Raw genomic sequence first — 6000 nt, 5'->3', positions numbered from 1 at the left:
GCCCGTTCTGGCCCCTGGCAGGCATTTAACTATGGTCCCTGGTGTCTCTAGTGCCACGTTTCTGACTATTGAGCTCCCAATAACCAGGATCGGCTTCTCAGCGGGTGTGTCGCTGAGTGGGGAAAATTTGTTTGAAACGCAGACGGGTTGGTGGTGAACTGGGGGCTGAAATCTAGAGCTATGCTTCCTACGAACTGTCACCCAGCCGGCCTGCTTACCCGGCTGCTCGGGTGCTTCTGGAGGACCACTAAGTGAACTAACGCTATGTCTATGTGGCTCCGCGCTAGCAGAGGGGCGGCTATCAGCTGGTCTTTCCATAGCACGGAGCCGGGACTCTAATTCTGACACCCTCGCCTCCAAAGCTACAAAAACACTACATTTATTACAAGTACCATTATCACTAAAGGAGGCAGAGGAATAGCTAAACATCTGACACAGAGAGCAGGAGATAAGGGGAGACTTAGTCAGAGACGGAGAAGCTGAAGTAATAGGAGAGGAAGCCATTGTGGAGCTAAAGCTAGGCTAGGCTAAAGCTAGGCTAGCGCCCTTCTACCACGCCAAGAGAGCAAACCGTGAAACACGAGGAGTTCCCAAGCGTGATGTGCAGCAACAGAAAATGTTTTAAAAGTGCTTATGTGTTAGAAACAGATGTTACAGCAAAGAGATTAAAGATAAAAGCGAGAGAATCTGGAGCAACAAACCGTTGCTCACGCAGTGAAAACAGGAAGTGATACAATACGCCTTACCGCAAACAGGAAGAACTAAAAATACATATCAAACTTTTCATACACACGTATGGAAACAATGCATAAAAAATGAAATTCTATAATAATTTTTACAATATTAATGATAATCATACCTATCAACTTTTGACGATTGTTGAGAGTGAGATTGTTGACGGGGGGGGGGGGGGGGCTGTTGGTCGATTGAAGACGGTCCAACGGGGGGGGGGGTGCTGTTGGTCGATTGAAGACGGTCCAACGGGGGGGGGGGGGGGGGGGGGGTGCTGTTGTTCGATTCAAGACGGTCCCTATTTTACACGGACTTTAATAACACATGCAGACTTACCATTTCATTCGCACACAACACGGACCGTAGAAGTGTTTCACTTTGGATGAGGGAACCTTGTTTGCGCGGCGCCGGTGTCGTGCCAAACGAGTTATCCCCGCCAGGATTTGTGAGGCGGAGTTGACTGGATTCGTTCTTCAGGCTGAATGCGCGCTCCCGACGCAGGGGATACAAATCCTGGCGGGGATACCTAGTTTGGCACGACACCGGTCCTTGCAGCTGTGTTACCGCTACTACTGGACGTGCGGAAACCATTGTACCGGAAATTGGTTCCGCCATGACGTGAAGCGTCCGTACGCGTGCGTTTCAAGAGTGAGATTTTAATTGTAAGATTGAGATTTTCAAAGTAATGCGTGTGAGCGTGTGCAATTGATGAAATGCGTGTGTCACACGGTCAATGCGTGAGAGTTGAGAGCTATGATGATAATCAAACAATGTGCCTAATTATTATTTGAATTATAATTGATTATAATATAGACATCTTACACGTTTTTAGTGACATTTCTTAAACTGTTTAACATTTCTTTAAAGTTTTCTTCCACAAACTAAAAAACCTTTCTGGTAGCTTTGAACTTCCAGCTTACTACCCCTGGTTTCATAAGGTCCCTCACACCTCTTAAAGAAGTTTTAAATATTTTCTGGTAGATAATTGTTGTTCTTTGAATAGTATTAGAGCTGTTTGCAGTTTAATAATGTCAGTAAGTTTTAGTAGGTTTGATTTTATGAATAGTGGGTCAGTGTTTTCTATATACCCACCTTTATTAATTACTTTTTCCTCTTTTTTGGCAGTAAGAACGGCGAGTAGTGCAGTTCCTTAAGTGTTGCTCCAGAAATCTACACAGTAACTATAATAGGGCAAAACCGGCTTTGCTTTGTTCGGCTTTGTTGTTCAAATATGATATCCGCTTCTCAGCTGAAACCTCGTATCAAGAGTCACGCACTCTTTGTGTTTTCACTTGATTTAATTACAGGTCCCATGATAATCCCAGAGTTCTTTCATCCACAGAATTTAAAAGGTAGAAAACCATAAAACATGTGCTTGTATCTCAGATTTCAACGTGACAGCTTGACACCCGATGATTGAAAGTTTCTTACTGTATTTGTTCTTCCAGTCATTCTGACCACTCAAAGTGTTTTTGACCTATAGCAGCGGATGAACCTGAAATAGAACCCACAACTTCACAATGACCACTGCTCCAGTGAGCCACAGCCGACCCATTAATATCTTAGAATTTCTACAGCATCCTTTTGAGCTCAAGTTCTGATTGAGTTCCTCTCTCCCCCCAACAGTCCTCAGACCCAAAATCCCTTCATCACGCCGCCGAGCCAGAACAATCTGGCCCCAGGTCCAGTCCAAGATTGTGCAGAAGTGTAAAGAAAGAAAATACCCCACTAAGTCCCCTTACAGATTTCAGATTTCCTTCTGCTGATCCATTTCTGCGCTTCGGTGCCCCCAAAGTAGACCTCCACCATATTCAAATGGTGGCTTTGGTTTTCCTTCCCTTAAATGCTGTTGCACATTTTGACATTCACTCAGAGACCAAAAGTAACTTTAACCAAGGAAACCATTACTTTCAGCGACTTTTCCCGTTTCCATTTCTTGACACGGCGACCTTAATCTAGTCGTATTTATGGTTTCTGTGCAAAAGAAGAGAACAAAATGGTCATGCACAAAGAGCCACAGAGATGCATTAAGAACCGCAACCGTCTCATGTGAAATCACGAGCTCAGTCACTGTTGTCTGAAGATGTGTCAGAAGCTAAATGTTGGTTTGTACTTTTGTCCGGTATCAGTTTTAATGTCTCATAAGGAAAAGCCAAAATGATCTGTGTGGAGCTTGGTTTCAGCTTTAGAGTTGTGCAGACGCCCCTGACAGCGTAGGCGGCAGTTCATGTCCACTTTCTCACTCTTCTTATTTTGCATGTGCCTGCTGGTATTGTGACGGTTTATCTTTGACCTTTAATACTCGGAGGTTGGAATGCCTCCTTGTCATGATCCTAATCTTTAGCTGCCTGCAGGGATTCTCCATCAGGTCCAACAAAGGAGACAGTGGTCGTTATTATTCCCTCAGTCAGGAGACACATGCTGGTAAATTTAAAAGCTAAAGCTGCTAGGATTGTTTGGATAATTCCAGGCTTAATTTTATATCTGTTTTTGCTACAAAAGAAGTTTGTTGTTGGTTGGAGAATCACCTGTCTACTTTACTTCCTGTATGGACCTTAAGGTAACGTGGCATTCATTGACATACAGGCATCTATCATGCACTATTCTGTAGAACCTGGATGTTTTGTTCCTAGTTTGCATGTTACCCTGCTTCCCAGCTGTTGGCATGCCAGAGTTCCTGATCTCTGTGCCTGTAACCAGCATTTAGGAATAAACGTCTTTTACTTACCTCCTTTTTTGCAGCTCGATGCTCCAAATAAGCAAATAAAAGCAATTTTGACTCTGACCCGAGGTAATGTTCGTCTTTCAAGAACTGAAAGAGGAAAACATATAAATGCTTCAGAATTTGCTCATCAGTGCAAACATCAGTAAACGGAGAACCAATAAGCTTAGGAACAAAAACCGCTAAGTCCTCAGTTAACTATAAAGAAAGAAGAATGATTTAGTTCCAATGAAATTTGGTGCAGAGGGGCGCTAAAGCTATAAAATGTTTTAGTGATCGAGGCCTCCTGGAAATAATCCTTCAATTAACGAGATACACTACTATTGTCACATCTATGCCACATATTTCCACTTGAAGTCTTCAGCTTAAAGCTAAAATAAAAGTATTAAACATTGTGTACGTTCTTATGCACAGGCGCATCCTGACCCGCCGTCTGAAGTTGTCACTAGGAATAATTTTGCAGGCCCCCAGCTGCAGATCAAGAATGCAATAAAGTTTGGCCCTGATGCCAATCTGATTCAGATGAACACTAATTTTATATAGCAAATTTATATTATTCACTACATATGGAAAAGGTCAGGCACGAAATATTCTCTTTTATTAGCCATGTTTTTTTGCTTTAAATTTAATACTGTAGTTAAGTAGGGCCAGAAACATCCGGCAATGTTTTATCTAACAGATTTGGGGAAACTCATTTGTTAAGTTAGTCAGAGTTTCAGAAAAAGTTGTCATTTTTGTTTCTGGGAATAAAAACATTTTCTGGACCGATAGATTATGGAACATTACAGCAAAAAGGGTCGGAAACTTTTTCCCAAAATGAAATTGAAATGTATTCAGATTAAAGACCAAAGAATAATCAGATTCTACCGTTTATATGGGCACACAATCAATTAATCCATTCATAATGTGTGTGTTTATGCTCCTGGCTTTACTCAGAATAGAACCACTCTGACATGCGCAGTTATCACATTTCCATAAAAAAAACACAGAAGAAGAAGAAGAACTCCCGTCTTTGCTGAATAATAAAATAAATAGTAAAGAAATCAGTTTTCTAAAAGTTTGTTTGTCCTCCGAGTGCCCAGACTGGACTTACACTTTGTTCTAATTATGGTTGAAACGTTACTGAATAAATAATATTTTAGAGCTCTTTTATTGTTTCGAACAGAAAGGTTTTATCGGGAGCAGCGACAGTTTTGCTCCCTGACGTATTTCCACCACTCACCAACGCAGACATTCGTCAGGTTTACGTCAGGCACACTCAGGTCAGTTTACCAGATATCACTTAATCCCAACAAGCGTTTATATAGACGCTGATCGGATTATGAATCAGCATAAACCACCCCCTCTCATCCGGATTACGATTTCATTCTGATTGAGCTTCATCTGATCATAATATTCTGATTGGCTTGTTTACATGACGCTTTTTTATTCCAATTACTTTTGTCCATGTGAACGTAGCTACTGATCTAGAAATGAATAAAATAAGAGACGGTTAGATCGCTGCCAGCTGACCTGTGGATCATGCAGTGGTGCTCTGGGAGCTCGTCAGCTGCACCGATGCTGGTCCTGCTAACATCCCGCCAGACCTGCAGGACAACAAAATACCCGCCTGGCACACATGGCAGGAAAATCACTAGAATGTATGTTCCTGTGCACAGGGACAGAGAATTAAATCTTGTTTGCTTCCTTGTTCCTTCCAAGCAGGTTTATTTGCATAAAAATTTGCAAATAAACCTGTTTTCTCACTGCGTAGGCGTGAAAAAAACATGTAAGATCTTTCCTCACTCCTACACTGCAATGCATGATGACATGTCTGCTGGTCATGGTGTGTGCTTGGTTTTTTTCCACTTTGTTATTAAAGATTAAAGTCTGAAATACTTTGCATAGAAAGTTTTTGCAGACATATCAAACAGAAACAGAGCACTATAGCGAAAGCAGAGATAGATAGATAGATAGATAGATAGATAGATAGATAGATAGATAGATAGATAGATAGATAGATAGATAGATAGATAGATAGATTAGATTACTTTAACCTGCCTCTTTCATTTATTTTCCCCGTGAGTCCCAGTCGCCTGCTTTGCCCGTTTCTGGTGGTTCCTCGGTCCACAGCGCCTGCCTTCATCGTCTGGTTTGTCCTGTCCCTGCCTGCAACCCCCGCTCAGTCTGGGTCTGTCTGCATGCCTCATCAACCACAACTTATCTTCTCAATAAACCGTTTAAAAACGTGCCGTGTTCGGCTGATTATCGGGTTCTCCAGCACTACTCACTACATCTGCTGACACCCGTCAAAATAAAATAGAAGTCACTTCTCCATCGGTGACTGCTGTAAACTTTGTACACATGAAAGTACCGTTCCCCTGGAGATATTCTAAATGTTTCTTCTGATTTGACGTTGTAGCGAGGTTACTTATTTACACTATTACTTTTAACACAAAAGAAATTGCTCATAACTTCACAGCAGAAGAAACCTTTGTCATTTAGGGCTCAGGGAGCCAAAGCAGTAGTCTGCAGGAATTGAACAGTGAACTTACAGTAAGCATGCT

Source organism: Fundulus heteroclitus, unplaced genomic scaffold (assembly GCF_011125445.2).
Source record: "Fundulus heteroclitus isolate FHET01 unplaced genomic scaffold, MU-UCD_Fhet_4.1 scaffold_44, whole genome shotgun sequence".
Lineage (NCBI taxonomy): Eukaryota > Metazoa > Chordata > Actinopteri > Cyprinodontiformes > Fundulidae > Fundulus > Fundulus heteroclitus.
This window is presented reverse-complemented; position numbering follows the sequence as displayed.